The sequence below is a fragment of the Coenobita brevimanus genome, chromosome 76 (assembly GCF_032717465.1).
Source record: "Coenobita brevimanus isolate Jiangsu-jjx chromosome 76, ASM3271746v2, whole genome shotgun sequence".
Taxonomy (NCBI): domain Eukaryota; kingdom Metazoa; phylum Arthropoda; class Malacostraca; order Decapoda; family Coenobitidae; genus Coenobita; species Coenobita brevimanus.
The window spans coordinates 23,151,197-23,169,649 of NC_137029.1; the positions used below are offsets into that span (position 1 = coordinate 23,151,197).

At 43.5% G+C, this 18,453-nt stretch overlaps 1 protein-coding gene and 1 non-coding gene across 4 annotated transcripts in view; both read right to left on the minus strand.

The window, feature by feature from the left end:
• Window positions 1-18,453, minus strand: part of LOC145408285 (synaptic vesicle glycoprotein 2C-like) — a 359,002-nt gene that overhangs the window by 234,359 nt on the left and 106,190 nt on the right. The gene's annotated exons all lie outside the window — the stretch shown is intronic.
• On the minus strand, window positions 15,725-15,843 carry LOC145408302 (5S ribosomal RNA). The gene has a single exon (XR_013898894.1). It is a non-coding gene; the product is annotated as a 5S ribosomal RNA (ribosomal RNA).

Below are 18,453 nucleotides of genomic sequence, written 5' to 3' on the forward strand. Positions count from 1 at the left end.
AGGAAAATTAAGGAGAGCAACCCAGAAGTGTTTGGTGAGGTGTCAGTGAGAACAGTGTCTCGTAGGGTGCATGAGCTTGGTTACACAAGTCACAGGCCTGTTAACAAGCCTCTTCTCTCTAGCAGCCAGAGTCAATTCGTAGGCTTGCACGATTTGCTATATAAATATCTAAATTGGGGTGAGGAGCAATGGTTATATATATATATATATATATATATATATATACAGTGTTGTGGTCTGATGAGGCAACATTTAGTGTTACCTGTAACACAGGAGCATGCAAAGGTAGTGACCCACTTGACCCACGGTATGTAGAAAGCACAGTTAAACATCCTGATTCACTCATGGTATGGGGTTGTTTCTCAGGAAGGGTTTGGGGAAGCTTGTTGTACTTCCCAAGAACCTCAGAGTGAATCAGGATGTTTACCTGGAGCTTCTGTGTGATCATTTACCAGACTCCTTGACTTGCTAACAGGTGCACGAGTGTTTCAGCAGGACAGTGTACCTGCTCACAAGGCCAAATCGGTCACCAATTGACTTCGTGACTGCAAGGTATCATTCATGACAGACTGGCCAGGAAATAGCCCAGACCTCAACCCGATTGAAAACCTCTGGTACCTCGTAAAAAAGAGTCTCCAAGGGAAGGACGTGAGCTCTCATGATGCCTAAGCTGCAGGGAAGCCGCCATTCGTGACTCCTGGGACAAAATACTCCAGCACCTCAGGAGCCTCGTCCTTTCATTTCCAAGATGTCTCAGGTCCGTGAAGAAACGTAAAGGCTACCCTACGAAGCACTAAAGGTAAATAAAATGCATTATTTATATGTTTTTTCGATGTTGAAAGGTTTGTTTCTCAGGAGGGACGCAGGGCGCCCCATACTTCTGACGAGCACTGTACATTGTAAGTCAACTCTGGAACTCTCTTCCTCAATCTGTTTTTCCTTCTGTCTACGACCTCCAGTCTTTTAAATGCAATGTGTTCAGGTATCTTGAATTAGACGACTCTCTAAGTGGTATCTCCTTTTATCTCTTATTTTCCTTGGAAGAAAGAAAATTCCATGCTTTCATTCTTTTGGTTCCTCCCTTACTGCATGAAAAAAAAAAAACTACTTAAACAGTACTCCTCCAAAACAATTGATAACTGAAACAAATATAAGAAATGAACAGGCATACTGATTATATTCAGGGCGCGACCATTCAAACTACTGATATATACCAGATGTAAACATCTCCAACATCTGGTGATCAGGGTTGAAGCTTCCACAACAATTAGTTTACACAGACCAGAATAATTCAAACGTGATCACGGATTATGGACATGAAAGTAAGCTGTGGATAAGGAAACGGTAGCTTGTTGTAGTTGCCAATTTTAGTATTAATCATGCCAGTTGGCAGTTTGGAGGTTTCAATTTTTCACTCAAAACAGTTTTCTATCATTTTCAGCACATTTTTACAAACCCGCCAAACCGCCATATACGAATTATCCCGCTGAGTAGAGAAAAAACAAGCCAAATTTAGCGGGAAAACCGCCAATCTGGTAACTCTGGGAACATGCCGCGAGATGGCGCGCAAACTTGCTAGGAGGTGCCAATACAATTCTTTATTTTTTTATTTTTTTAATAATAATAATTTAAATAATTCCCAGCGGAAAAAAAAAAAGTCGATAATCAAATCCGTCGATAAAAAAAAACGTCGATAATGAGGGAGTACTTATATATATATATATATATATATATTATATATACAGTCGGCGCAATGGAAGTCTGGACCCTCTACTTCGCACCATATATTTGGTAGGGTCCAAGAAATATTGTAAGAAAATTCCTGTAGTCGGTGGATTTTTTTTCTAGTGGCTTCTAGCAACTTTACAGGCTTAACACCACATGCTGTGCTGTGAGTTTATGAGCTCAGTGCCTGCCTGACTTTGGATGGAAAGGCATGTCAGATTTCCTTGTCCTGCCTTGCCCTTGTTAATTTCAAAGCTCCCGTTTTCACAACCTCCTCTGCCTTAGTGAATCATTGGAGATGGGTCCCAAGCCACTAACTGATGTAGAAAAAGACCGAATTTTAACTATGAGAGAGGCAAATGTAAAAATTAAGGAGAAGCTTCAGTGCAGCAGTACGGCTGGGGATCTTGAAGTCTTTCTGAAGTTGATGCTGTATGGTTCTTTCACACACATCTTTCAGCAATTCTGGGTACCTATCTTTCAGTTGTCTAGCAGTCAAACGTGGGTCTTTTATCACAGCTTGCTTCAGTAACCTGTCTGTAGTTGGTGATGTCTTCCTTTTAGGTCCTAGCCTGTCTTTATGTTGGGGAATTATCTTTTTTGGCAGATGGCGGGCAGCAGCGAGGAGTGCCATAATGGTAGATTTTCCTCGCCCAGTTCGAATACAAATATCCTTAATATTTACATTTTCCTCTCTCATAGTTAAAATTCGAGCTTTTTCTACATCAGTTAGTGGCTTGGGACCCATCTCCAATGATTCACTATGGCAAAGGAGGGTGTGAAAACGAGAGCTTTGAAATTAACAAGGGCCAGCCAGGACAAGAAAATATGACGTGTTTTCCCATCCAAAGTCAGGCAGGCACTGAGCTCATAAACTCACAGCATGTGGTGTTAAGCCTGTAAAGTTGCTAGAAGCCACCAGAAAAAAAATCCGCCGACTACAGGAATTTTCCTACAATATTTCTTGGACCCTACCAAATATATGGTGCGAATTAGAGGGTCCAGACTTCCAATGAGCCGACTGTATGAAGTACCCACCCGACGGAACGAGCCTGACACCACCACCCCAGGAGGAGGACATAGGGAGGTAGCCCCCCACCCCACTAGGAGGCGATGGGGAGGACCATCTGCATTCCACGCAGCAAGGACATACATCCCCCGTGACCCAACGCCCCTCTTCCACGCAGCCAGACCACCAGGCAGTACTCAGATCGAGTGTGTTACTCTGCGATGGAGCAAGCACCCGCCAGATTCGGGGTGGGACTCGCCCTAGCAAAGTCCCAAGTAGGTCCTCAGACGCAGAGTTCACTGGACCTGCCTTCAAGAGAGGACGAGTCGCAGCTAGCGCTTGCAAGCCTACTTCACCCCAGGGAAGCAGCAGCACAGTAGCATCCACCGGATCTACTGTAGGAGGAGCGTCCATCATATCTCCTTCTGCCACCCACCTCCAGGAGCCAGCATGTCGGACCGTCTTACCAACGACCTTCACTTGTGCTCCCCAGGAGGGAGGTGGGCCCTGTGGTGGTATCCACCGGATCTGCCATAGGGGGAGAGACCACCAGTCGTCCTCCAGCTGCACTACCCCCCGATGGCAGGAGGGCAGCAGAGTCCATTGGACCCTACGGGACTTCTCTTTCGGTCGTCCCCAGGACGAGTGGTCCCCCAGCAGTGTCTCCCCGGATCTGCCAGCCCGAGGGAGTATCCACCAGATCTCCCTTGACCACCACCCCGGGAGGGAGCCTAGGCAATGTCCTCTGGACCTGCCCGGCAGAAGTGCCCTCTGGACCTCCTTCCTACGCTCCGGCACGGAGTTTCAGCATCAACCGTTAGGCCCGCCAGGCTGGGGAACGGGCCACTGGTCGTTCCCCCTCCGCGACCCCAGAGGCTCCCTGTGTGGGCGATGTCTCTAGCTCAGCCCGTCTCTCCTGTGGCCAAGTGAGATGCCCCTCCTGCCTCCCCTCCTTCACGGACAGTGGAGACTGCTCCTCCACAGGATCCCCGCCAAAGAGTACCTGGGACAAGACCATAGCGAGGTCAGGTGTCCTGTCATTGCAGTACAGCCCCTGATGCCTACAGCCGCTGACGGACTCCCCCACAGTGAGTGGCTGCAGTTCACCCCTGACGGCCTCCTCCTCCAGGCAAGACCGCAGCCCCCAGGTGACGACAAGCTGCCCCCGACGCCCCCAGCAGCTGCTAGACTCCCCCAGTGCAGGTGGCCGCAGCCAAGCCCTAATGGCCTCCTCCTCCAGGAGAGACCACAGCCCCAGGGAGGCAACGAGTGCCCTGCAGCCGACCCCAGGCCCGGACCAGCCAAGATGCGCCCCCAGGACTCCCACCTCTGCAAAGGGCAGGAGCCGTGCTGAGAGCCTCTTAGCCCTATTCAACCCTAGCCCAGAGGACCACCATACTCCTAGGGCCCCCCACCAGGAAAGGGCTGCCCATCATTCCGTCCTTCAGCTCGATCCAGACCCCAGACTACGCTGCCAAAGACTCGCACCGGGAGCACACCCCAGACGGCCCTTCTCCCACACCTGGCTGCCACCTACGGCCGCCTGTGTAGTGGCCCTAGATGCACCCCTTGCGCCCATTAACAACCAGCTATACCGTGAGTTATAGTGCTACAAACTCTGTGTATACACCCCTCCCCCATACCTAGAGCACAGCGCCCTTGTGAGTGCCCTCCACTTGTACCATCCCACCCCCCCCACTGGTTTTCCCCCCTCAGTGTACACCCCTGTGAGAAGTTCCACTGTTGCCCCCAAGTGACATCTCCCCCTGTTACTCCCCTGTACAACACCCTGACCCCCAGTGTGTTCTAGACCTTACGAGTGGTGATACACTGTGATTCAGCGCAGGGAACTACTAAGCCCGTCCCCGTGACATACTGTTGTAGTATACCTCAGTGTAGTAAACCACCCCCGGGTTGTCAAGCATGTTGTTCCCTTCCCGTGCAATACATACCTGACCTGACTCTATACTCCAATCTAGTGTCTAGTATTGTGTTTGTATCACATAGGTGTATTATATTGTAATATACTGTGCCTGGTGTTATATTGCGTCCATGTCACACGCGTGTGGTGTATAGTGATATACTGTATCCTATGACGTATTGCGTTCATGTCACGTGTGTGTATTTATCTGTGATATACCATGTCATAGCTTATACTGTATTGTGTTTATGCCCCTATGTGTCTTATGTTGTGATATATCTGGTCTCATGTGTCATGCTGTATTCAGGCCCCTCTGTGTGTATTGTATTGTGATATATTTAGTGTAAGTGTATTTGAAAGCAGTGATAAGAAACAGGGAAGTAGGCATGGAAGTGAAAAAGTTACTACATGACAGTATTGTGATACCAACTCTAACGTACGGATGTGAAGCTTGGACGTTGTTGGAAGGACACAAGTCAAGAGTGAGAGCCGTGGAAATGAGTTATTTAAGAGGAGCCTGTGGAGTCACATGGAGAGACAGGCTGACGAATGAGGATATAAAGGAGCGTTGTGGTGTTGATGTGGATGTGATAGGAAGCGTTATGAGGAACACACTGAGGTGGTTTGGCCATGTGGAGAGGATGGAGGGTCAAAGACTGACGAAGAGAGTGTATGTGAGTGAGATGGAGGGGGAAAGAGGGAGGGGGAGGCCGAGGATGAGATGGAGAGATGGGGTGGAGAGGTATATGAGAGAGGGGGGTGTGAGTTGGGAGCAGGGGAGTGAAATGGCGGGGGACAGGGCGACTTGGAGGCGATTTGTTTGTGGCCACCCCAAACGGGATTGAGGCGTCTGGCAATAGATAGATAGATAGATAGTGCTTTATATTGTACTGTGTCATAAAGTATACTTGTATTTTATATAGGACTGCCCGTGTACCTGTGTGTGAATTGTTGTATTCTGTTTGGTAACATACGTGTAGATCTGGTTAGCCTGTGTTTGAGCCCTATCCCCTTGTCTGTATACTCTGGCCCAGTCAAGAATAAAGAACCCAAGGCCCATGCCATATCTGAACCCAAGAAGTTGGGTGTAGAATACGCTGCATAACAATATACAGTAACCCCTCCAATATCCGGATCAATAGAGCCATAGGCAGGTCCGGATAGTGGTCCTGTCCGGATATTGGGCCCCAGCTTATGGACTAGTACTTATGGACCCTAACTCTGAAAAACACCTATACAACTCCCTCTGGACATGCATTGCACCTATTTAAGACCCAAATCACACCAATAAGGGACATAAAAGACTGAAATAAATGCAAAAGAACCATAAAATGAGGTTTTAGAGGTGAGTTTATACAATATTAAACATTCTGGGTACTTACAAGTCCCTTGGTCTTGGACTGGTTTGAACCGCCAGTTTGCAGTCCACAGTTAATCCTCTGCACTCTAAATTCTAATTTCTTAACACTGCACAACACTGTAAATTCCTGTGTGTTCTAGTGGCAAGGTATTGCAGTTTATTCACTGTTTATTCACAAAAAACAAGCACCTGTGGCTTGCACTGTTATGAGTATCTGCTCTCCATCGGAGTTAAGCTGTGACTGTTGATGTTGGTGGGGTAACAGAGTTGCCAGATCGCAACAGCCACATTACCAATCTCCTCAACTTTCATTGTCAAATATAACTTTTCATTACCAAATTCGTAAAGCTAGCATATATTCTTCACTAATTATATATACAAGTGGAAATACATGTAATCACTCTCCTTATAACTAACACCATGTTGATTATTTTCACACTATGTAGGGTAGCAGATTAATCAGAGAGAGCAAACAATCCACCATCTCCATCCTGTGTATCCTCATACATGTGAAAAATCCATTTGGTAATGCATTATTCTAATTCATTACCAAACGAATTTTTCATTACCAAATTGGCCCACACTTGGTAATGAAAAATACCAAATGGCAACCTGACAGGGGAGGGGGGAGGGGGAGGAAGGAAGGGGTGAAGGGACCATGGTGTAACAGCTGTTTGGCGCCAGGCGGGAATTTCAAATTATGGGAGGGAAAAAAGTCAGATTTTTTTCAAATTTTTTGCAGTTTTTGGCCCATTTTGGGAATATTGGATCCCAGGAGGATTATGTCCGGTTAGTGGGGATGTTCGGATATTGGGCGTTCGGATATTAGAGGGATTACTGTATATACAGTATATATATATATATATATATATATATATATATATATATATGATATATGTATATATATATATATATATATATATATATATATATATATGATATATGTATATATATATATATATATATATATATATATGATATATGTATATATATATATATATATATGATATATGTATATATATATATATATATATATATATATGATATATGTATATATACTGTATATATATATATACGATATATGTATATATATATATATATATATGTATATATATATATATATATATAAAGCTTGATATAATGAACGTGGGATAAAACGGAAACTTGAAAAAAACGGAACGATTATTTTCCGTAAAGTACTCGTAATATTCCGGAAGCTTTCCCTTCTGTCACGAGATGTCGGGTTTCTGTAACGGACGCAAGCCAGTTTGTCCGTGGCTGTGGAAAAATTGTGATGCACCAGAACGTTTCTAGTCGATCACAAGGCGCGGGGCTTTGTCACAGGCCGCGGCAAAAAGCCACTTTGTCCTATTTTATAGGCTGGGTGAGGCCGCTCACCTTGCCGCAGTCTACCAGCAACCCCCAAACAGTTCAATTCTTCTCTCCAAGTGTGCGTGATTCCCTTGGCATTACAACTTTTTGGTGCCTTTTCTGTCGAAAATAGGCAAACCAATCGTTCGCCATGCCTAAAGTGCAGAAAAAGAAAAAAAAGGAAAGGGCGAGGCTTTCTCTGGGCCAGAAATTAGAAATAATCTCGAAAATTGAGCATGGTATACCAGTGAAGATGATCATGACCGACTATGGTGTCAAGACTCAGACAGTGAATAGGGAAGCATCACGTCTGACACATGTTTGTGGGGCTGTTGTCAGGCATAATTCTAGAAACAAGTCATATCCCCCACATTTGGATGTGAGTTTTTTACTGCTTTATTTATTATTATTACTGTATTATTATTATTATTATTATTGTGGGTTCTGACTGCTCTGTGTGTATCATTATGACTAGCATAGGCAGCATGTGTGTATGTAGCAAAGGCAGCAATTTAGTAGCAACTGTGTATAGGCTTCAGGTCACGAGTTAGGGAAGAAATATGGGAAAAATCGCATATTTCCGGAAAATCCCGTTCCATCTATGGTTTTGGAACGGAAGCTTGAAAAAGCGGAATATTTGATAAAATGGAATAGGGTTTGGCTGAATTATTCCGTTCTATCAAGCTTTTACTGTGTGTGTGTGTATATATATCTATCTATCTATCTATAGCCCGACGCCCTAATCCCGCAAAGGGTGGCCGCAGACAAAACGCCTCCAAGTCACTCTGTCACCCACCATTTGACTCCCCTCCCCCCAACTCAACCCCCCCTCCCTCATATACCTCTCAACTCCATCCCTCCACCTCATCCTCGGTCTACCCCTCCCTCTCCCTCCCTCCACCTCACCCACATACACCCTCTTAGTCAGTCCTTCACTCTCCATCCTCTCCACATGTCCAAACCACCTCAGTGTATTTCTCCTAATCTTTTCAACCACATCCACATCTACCCCACAACGTTCCTTCACTTCTTCATTTGTCAACCTGTCCCTCCATGTCACTCCACATGCTCCTCTCAAGTAACTCATTTCCACTGCTCTCACTCTTGACTTGTTCCCCTCTTGCAAGGTCCACGCCTCGCTTCCATACGTCAGGGTAGGGATCACAATACCATCATGCAGAGACTTCTTAACTTCCATATATATATATATATATATATATATATATATACACTCAAAGTTAACCCTTTCGCGCACGATAAGTTTCAATAAGTTTTCTGATCCCGGAATTTCGACTACGAAGCCGCCCGGCCGGTGAGCGCGCGCGCGGCAAATTTGAGCAAATTTGAGCGAATGAAACACATTCTTGCCTTATTTTCGCCCCCCCAAAATCAATGTATTCCCATGAAACCTATGTCCAGGTATGCATGGATGTTTGTTCTATCTGATAAACATGACCAAAACACAGGAAAACAACAGCACAGAAAGTTATGAGCCCTGGAAGGCATGTCGAGTAAACATTTTTGACTTCCCAACATCACCGTTTGAATGTTTTCCATCCTACAGGAAAATGATCTAATATTTTTTCATAGAGAATTTCATCAGCTTTCTAACGAAACCAATCTGGTTTAGATACGATGTATACTTTTCGAGAAAATGGTCAAAAACTGAGAGCCATTTTCGAAAAATTTTCACTGACCTCTGAGAGCTAAGTTTTCCCAGGGACCTAACGTTTTTATTACATAGTAATATGCCCCCATTATCCAGCTTTCCCACTGTGACGGGAAAACCCCATACGCCTCATAGTTCTCGAGTAAATCGAAAAAAAGTACAAGGCACTCCGTGCGTGATTGACTTTCGTGATGCGCGCATGGCGTACGCAATGTTCCCGTCTCACGTAACCACGAATTCTTATGAGAAATATTACATTTTTATGTATTGTACATATATAGAATTTCCTGCTCTTCATCATGGTTCAAACGTGAAATCGATACGTCCAGTAGTTTCCGAGTAATTGGCAGAGAAAATGAGAGTATTACTACGAGCCTTTCTCAATGGTAACAGCCGGGAAGAGACACTCATTTCCACCGTCTTTTATCGCACAAAACGTAACATAATGCTTACATTTTGGTATTGATCATACGTAGAATTTAGTGGTATAGATCATGGTTGTTACAGAAAATCGATAAGTCAAACAGTTTTCGAGTAATTGGCCGACAAAGTGAGGTTATTACTCCGAGCGCTTGTCACTGATAACAAATGCGAGGAAAAACATTTCCCTCGCCTTTTACCCCCCAAAACGCTACCAAAGGCTTACATTCGGGTATTGATCTTACGTAGAATTTAGTGGTATTGATGATGGTTGTAACAGGAAATCGATAAGTCTAATAGTTTTCGAGTAATTGGCCGACAAAGTGAGGTTATTACTCCGAGCGAATGTCACTGATAAACGCGAGGGAAAAAAAAAACATTTCCCTCGCCTTTTATCCCCCAAAACGCTACAAAAGGCTTACATTTTGGTATTGATCATACATAGAATTTAGTGATATTGATGATGGTTGTAACAGAAAATCGATAAGTCTAATAGTTTTCGAGTAACTGGCCAACAAAATGATGTTATTACTCCGAGCGCTTGTCATGTCACACAACAACCGCTAGGAACAAAAACATTTCTCTCGCCTTTTACCCCCCAAAACGCTACCAAAGGCTTACATTCTGGTATTGATCTTACGTAGAATTTAGTGGTATTGATGATGGTTGTAACAGGAAATCGATAAGTCTAATAGTTTTCGAGTAATTGGCCGACAAAATGATGTTATTACTCTGAGCGCTTGTCATGTCACACAACAACCGCTAGGAACAAAAACATTTCTCTCGCCTTTTACCCCCCAAAACGCTACCAAAGGCTTACATTCTGGTATTGATCTTACGTAGAATTTAGTGGTATTGATGATGGTTGTAACAGGAAATCGATAAGTCTAATAGTTTTCGAGTAATTGGCCGACAAAGTGAGGTTACTCTTCCGATCGCTACCAACTTTTACACACACTGTTTCTTCCTCGCACACCGGCCTGAAGACTATGCTACTAACTTTCTTTTTCCCCTATCTGTAGACTATTACATCTTCCATGGATGTTTTTCTATTGTTATAACCTACTACACATAAACATAACTCTTCTATAGTTACTGCAGTGGAGATTTACTTTCTTTCATATGTGTAATCTGTAGGAGAAAATGGATATTTGTCTGAAAGTGTGAGAGGTAATGGTAATAGATTATTACATATATCAACAAAATTTGCAGAACTCACTTCCTCCAGGGGTGTTGATCCAGTTAGACCACGGATTTGAAGATAAGGAGTTATGTAGTGTGTGTGTGTGAGTCAGCTTCTCCCTGAGAGTATGAGGCAACGCTATTTTTAGCACACACCACACTCGTTCACGGAAACTCGCAGCTTGTTTGACGTATATTTCATACAATTCCATACGCATTTACACTATCAGAATCACAATAATTCCAGCCCTAAAAACACCGGTAATTCTCCCTCCCAACTTCAGGTTTGCCCCTTCACAACACTGTTTCATGCCACACATAACGCTTGCTGGCTCCATAATTTCACCAAGCCATCCACAGTATGTTTCACACAATATATATTTATGCCTTGGCTTCATTTATATACGTATTTCCACTCACGCCATCCGGCCTACGGGGGGTTGGAGTGGTGCAACCCCGCTACACTGACCATGTGTCTGGCTCCAAGGCCCAACGATTGCTAACGGCCAGAATTGCTTTTCAATACATATATGAATGTTCCATCAACAATATCACATCACTATATGTTCACATACAATGTATTATCTCACTGATTCAATAGGGTCTTTGCCTTGGGCAAGAGGAGGAGAATTATGGACGATTTAAAGGGAACCACGAGCTGTCAAACATCACTGGCTGACTGCTCAACAAACACTGAGGTTGGAGGGAGCGGGCTGAGGCTGATAAGGCAAAGCAGTGTTGCCAATGACTTACCTCCAGTAGGCCTTGGCTACCCTAAGACGCGCCAAAAAATCACGCAAATCGGCCAATAAGTTTTTTTCTGACGAATATTTTTGGGCCTTGAAGGGGCCTTAAGGACGCGAGTCGCGTGACTGTGTCTGGCGGAGTGCAAGCCGACATCACGCGAATCGCGCGACTGTGCCTGAAAGGGTTAAGTGTATATATATATATATATATATATATATATATATATATACCGTACGATGGGGCTACTGTGAACATATGGGGCTATTTGAAACATGTTCGCTTAATTATTTTTTTTTTCTTTAAATGGCTATTGGTTAATTTTCAGAATTTCAAAACTAAAAACTGAATGCATGTATGTGTTTCATATTATTTTTAATTGATAAAAAACAAGTTGTGCCTTCTTCCAGTATTATTTTACATTTTTAATATATTTTTTTTGCAGAGCTGATTTTTTATGCTAAGTAAGTGTTAAAATTATTGTAAAACGCTAAGGTCCGCCACGCATGCAATATTTGTTGGAGGAAGCTCAACTCTTCAGGAATTAATACTGCTTTATTAAGGTATGTTGTGCAGTAGTATGAGGTAGAAAGCCTTAACCATGTAGATACTAGTGTTGAAATTTGTGGATGGGGCTAAACGGTACGTGACCCTGGGGCTAAATGGAACCCACCTGAAATTTTCTCAAAATGTGTACTACCGGTACTAATCAAGAGTTTGTTTCTATTTCTAACATGGTGAGGAACTACAAGAGAAAGGAGCATTCCAATAGGCTCCAATACAACCAAGATGACATGGCTCGTGCTCTCCTTGACCTTGACAAAGGAGACAACACAATAAGGACAATTAGCAGTCGCTACAAAATCCCCGTCGCAACTTTTCACAGATGTTGGAAAGGTCATGTCAAGAACCTTGGTCAGTTGGGGCATCCTACAGCCCTTTTACAATTTGAAGAGAGGGCAATGGCTGCTAATTTAGCTGCCCTTGGAGACTACGGGCTTGCTTTTGACATGGCAGACCTGCGCCACTTTGTGCAACACTTCTTGAACAAGAAAGGTCGACAAATCAGCTGCTTCAAAGATAATTTACCTGGTGTTGACTGGGGCTATGGTTTCCTTAACCCCTACACCGCAGGCATGTTTACCAATGTTTTGCGTGTGCTGCGGGGTTATTCGGGCTCCGACAGACTCTCAAAAAATATTTGCCAAAATTCAGTTATTAGTCCTAGAATATTAAAATTATATATGCTTATGGCACATACTTTCAGCTTTCTCCTGGAATGTTTGTTGAGCCTTCGTCTGTTACCGTAGGACTTGTGGAGACCTCTGAAGTTGGGTAACGAAGTCTCCACTTTACACTTCCCGACAACCCGTAATATGATTACCACAGCCAGATATTAACACTATAAACACTACTCTATGATTTTCAAGTAGTTTGGGATCCATACTGAAAAAAAAAAAAAACACTGTGAAAGCAATGAAAATTATGAGCGCGTCTGACCGCCGCACTTGCGCTAGTTCGCTCTTGGTACTCTGTCATTTATTATTCATAAAACCCCTCACACTTTATACTTCTATTACTATATAACACATATATATCTACAGTCTTTATCCATAAGTTTCCTTCAGTAGTATTAGTTTATTGTCACTGTAGGGATTCAATTTCTTTCAGTAAAATACGTAGCATTCACTTTCTCGTCCTGTATACTACCATTGAGAGTGAATGTCACTTTCATCTTCACTCTCATAACTCATAGTATTCAGACATGCTAGAGTGAAACTTTCACTTTCATTACTCCTAGGGTATATACTCGTATTCTTATAATACTACTCATTTACATTTCTATTTACGTTCTCTATTTTATTTACGTTATTTACATTTCTATTTTATTTACACTGTGTTATGCACTGTCACTTGAAGTAACTTATAAAACTATTTTCCAATGTTCACGTATATTTACATTCATTACTTTCACTTCCTGTTTACACATTATTTACACATTATTTACAATTCCACTTGCACTGTTTTACTCAATAGAAAGATCGTAGTCACTCTTTTATCAATTGTCAGCCCTTTACCTCTTTTCACACGAGGTTTAGTAGGGGGTAAAGGTCACAGGGCCCTTTGCATGGGGGTGAAAAAGGCTCTGAAGTCAGCAAGAGGAACAGACGCGTACCTCCTCTTTGGAAGATGAGAGAGAACTGATAAGGGAGGGCTGGCCCGGGTAGAGGCCTACTTAGGGGATATTCAGCACTACCAACGTAGCTCTTGAAACAGCTATGTATTTCACTGAAATGATTGGCAGGAAATCTAGACAATACATTATAAATTAGGTAGTTCCAGGTGAATGTAAATATCACTTAGGCTTCTCCCTTCCCTCCTTATATGTATATTTATTACGAAAATAGATTATATGGCATATTTCAAGGGGAAAAAAACAGCGAAAATTAGCGAACGAGTGCATGTGAGGTGTTGTCGGTGATAATTAGCCAATTCCAGGTGTATGGCACTCTCACTTACCTTATTTCTTTCTTGTATATATTATTTGGTATAAGAATAGGGCATAGGGCTTATTTCAATGGATGAAATCAGTGAAAAATTCCAGGGAAGATTTACTTAGCGTAGCACAGCCGGGCAGGCGAGAGGATAGGGTAATGGAGGGGGGGGGTAGGGAGGGGAGTCAAGAACGGGGAGAAATGGCTAAATTGTCAACAATGGATGGGAGTACAGATGAGATTAGGAGTGCTGACTTGTGTTGGACATTAGCAGTACTGATAGATGATACAAGCCCCCACTTGGAAGCCCGGGTGAATTCAAAATAACACAGAATCACAAAAGTGACGCCCCGCGGTATAATCCCTTGCTCCCAAGCGTCACGAAAGTGACGCCCCGCGGTTAAGGGGTTAAGCGCCATTCCGACATTATAACAAGCAGGCATTGTCAAAATATACCGTATCTAGGAAAAGAGCTGCCGTCTCTGACACTATTGTTAATGAATACTTTAAAAACCTTGATAAAACACTTGACGGGGTTTCTCCTGACAACATAATTAATTATGATGAGACTAATCTCATCCCATTTACATGTGTTCATAATAGCCCCTATGTTTTACACACACACACAAAATTTCTGTTTGTATGGCATACAAAATGTATGAATGTTTTTTATTTTTTTTTTTTTTTTACCATAGAAAAGAAAATGGTCTTATTTTGATGAAAAAGTTTTTCAAAATTCTGCAGCTGCTCTACTGAAATGTATGGTTATTACAAGGCTGAAATTGGACTAATTTTGTTTCATATAACCCCATCGTACAGTATATATATATATATATATATATATATATATATCATCTCATCTCATCAGCCATTTGAGTGTCCATTGCAGAACCGGCCTATCCCGACCGAAGTCGGGACGATACAGCCAATGTATCTCTACCAAGTGGCTTAGGCTGTCTTGCAGAGATTGTATGTAGGGTGAGAAGTGCTTGTAAGTGTAACTGTAGTGTTGGAGTGGCTTTGGATGTGTGTGTAGTCTGTGAACCAAGTGTAATCGGCCCGCGTAAGCCGACTGGGTGCAAGCATACTTTGTAGTATGCGACTGGTTCAACCACAGCACCCCTTGTGTTCGCCAATGCAGTACGTGGCCTGAAGAACGCTCCCAAAGTTTATTACCGTGGCAGGGCGCGAACTCTCGTACTTCAGTGTACGAAAACGCACACTTTACCACTGTACCACAGAGGCTTCATATACAGTAATCCCTGTACTTTCCGGACACCCACTTTCCTGACAACCCACTTACCAGACATTGTGGGCCTGGACCTTCGGAACCCAAAAATGGCCAAAAAAAGAAAAAAATCCCCCCAAAATCCAAATTTCTTCCCACCAGTAATTTGAAATTGTCACGCGGTGCCAAACAGCTGTTACACCATGGACCCTTCACCCCTTCCTTCCTCCCCCCTCCCCTGTCAGGGTTGCCATTTGGTGTTTTTCATTACCAAATGTGGGCCAATTTGGTAATGAAAAATTTGTTTAGTAATGAATCAGAATAATGCAATACCAAACGGATTTTTCACATGTGTGAGGATACACAGGATGGAGATGGAGGATTGTTTGCTGTCTCTGATTAGATTAATCTGCTAGCCTATATGGCATGAAAATAATCAACATGCTGTTAATTATAAGAAGGGTGATTACATGTATTTCCATCCATCCATCCATCCATTGCCAGACGCCATGTATCCCAAATGGGGTGGCCAATGGCTTAGAGTTAATTGTTTTACAGGGAGGGGCACTAATCCTCCACCAACCCCACTTGACGTAGGGATGCCAACAGCATCTGGTGTTCCCAGGCGGTCACCCATCCAAGTACTAACCAGACCCAACGTTGCTTAACTTCGCTGATCGGATGGGAAGCAGTGTACTCAACGTGGCATGGCCGTTGGCACTTGTATATATAATTAGTGAAGAATAAATGCTAGCTTTAAGAGTTTGGTAATGAAAAGTTATATTTGGTAATGAAAACTGAGGAGTTTGGTAATGTGGCCATTGTGATCCGGCAACTCTGTTACCCCATCATCAACAGTCACAGCCTAACTCCGATCGAGAGCAGATGCTTATAGTAATGGAAGCCACATGTGCTCGTTTTTTGTGAATAAACAGTGAATAAACTGCAATACCTCACGACTAGACCACACGGGAATTTACAGTGTTGTGCAGTGTTAAGAAATTAGAATTTAGAGTGCAAAGGATTAAGTGTGGAGTGCAAACTGGCGGTTGAAACTGGTGTGGTGCAATTAACAATGTGCAGTGTTAAACACTATAACTCACAGTGCAAAGAATTACTGTAAGTGCAGCACAACACTGGATTACTGTACGTGCTTCAAGAGCATTTTCACTACTGCCAAAGCCAGAGAAGGCAGCCACAGACTTGCTGTAAGTACCTTGGCTGAGGTACAGCCACTTCTAGTTCCTCATTCTTTGGTTCCTTTTCATTTATTTCATGCTTTATGTCCATTATTGGTGTGAACAGGGTCTTAAATAGGTTTAACTATGTGCTATGCATGTCCGGTAGGGAGTTATTTAGGTGGCTTTCAAAGTTAGGCTGGGTTAGGGTCCTTAAGTACCAGTCCAGGAGCCAGGGACGTGTTGTAAGTACCCAGAATGTTTAATTTTGTATAAACTCACCTCTAGAACCTCATTCTCTGGTTCTTTTGCATATATTTCAGCCCTTTATGTCCCTTATTGGTGTGATTTGGGTCTTAAATAGGTGCTATGCATGTCCAGTAGGGAGTTGTATAGGCGTTTTTCTGAGTCAGGGTAGGTTAGGGTCCATAAATACAAGTCCAGGAGGCTGGGGCCCACTTTCCGGACATGCTTTTGGCTCTATTACATCGGAAAGTGGAGGGATTGCTGTATATATGTGTGTGTATATATATATATATATATATATATATATATATATATATATACATATTGCGTGTGGGTATGGGAAGGTGATCAGATTTTGGTGCAACTCAATCAAATGTCAAGGTCACGGATGAAGATCAAAAGTTCACAGCCCCGTGGGGTTTACTCAGTGAATGAATCATTCTATATGGATCAATCTATCTATCTATCTATTGCCAGACGCCATAATCCCATAAGGGGTGGCCATTTGACTTTGAGTTAGTTGTTTTACGGGGAGGAGCACTAACCCTCCACCAACCCACTTGTTTACACGTATGGAGCACGTACGCTTTGGTTATATGGTTACCACCCAGCATTGTAAATGGTTTCCTGGCTTACAGGAAACCATTTGCCTTGCCACTCAATGTAAAGCCACCTGTAAAGGAAAGAAAAGCAATAAGAAGTGACAGGAAAGATGGGAGAAATAGGAAGAGAGGAGGGCAGACAAAGAAAAAGAATGATAAAGGCCAAGGAAGAAGTAAGCAGCACTACATCAAGTGAGTGGATGATGGTCGTCACCACCTACCACTATATATGGATCAAGCTTGCCATATATGCTTGTGGAATGATAGGAAAATGTGATTTGACTGTGGTGACGGTGGTTAGAATTCAAGCACGGCGTTGGTTTGACCTTCAGTTGTGGTCATAAATAATCACCAATCTTCCGGTACCCCGCGCCTCAAGCTGGCTCCTTTATGCGTGGCAAGTCACAGTGGAATAAGAGGGGCTTAGACAGAGGGGCCAGAGAGAGAAGGGAAGGTGGGTGGGAGGACGACCAATGGTGCAAGAGTGGAGTGAGGGAGGGGAGGAAGGAGAGGTAGAGTAGGGAGATTTGTCTGTTTTCTTTCATTCACGATTTAATGTAAAGGAGTTAATATTCTGTAGATAACACTGCATTATACCTTGTACTGCGACGTCAGATAACAAGCTTTAGATAGGTGGCAATATCAAGGGCTGGCTTTTGATAGAAATACTGTATATTGGCGTGACAGATAAAACATTAGTACAAAGTCAGATATTTGTGTTTCTCAGTGTATTTTGACTTCGGTCGCAGAATGGAATCTAGATGGCTTTGATTTCATTAACGTTTTTATAAGTGAAACATCGACTGTGGCCACGAAGCGCCATCGGGACAGAGTGACACCCCCCCAGGAGGTGACAATGGAGGGGCTCCGAAGGCACGTGTGAGGTCAAGGCTATATGGACGTATGTCCCTAACTACCTTGCGCCCCTATATTCCCCAGAACAGACCCAGCGGGAGTGCCGCATTCTGTGCACACTACCCTCCGACCAGACTAGCCCTCAACAGGTTTGGGGTGGGGCTGAAAGGACAGTCCCGAGCAGCACCCCTGTGACAGCCTCCAGCCGCATAAACCAGGAGACGGCCTCTAGCTGCTCCAATAATAGTGACGGCCTCAGCTGCACACCAAATGACGGCCTCCAGCCGCACACCAAAACGTGATGGCCTCAGCCACACAACTATAGAGACGGCCTCCAGCCACACATCAAAACGTGACAGCCTCAGCCGCACAACTATAGAGACGGCCTCCAGCCGCACACCAAAACGTGACGGCCTCAGCCGCACAACTATAGAGACGGCCTCCAGCC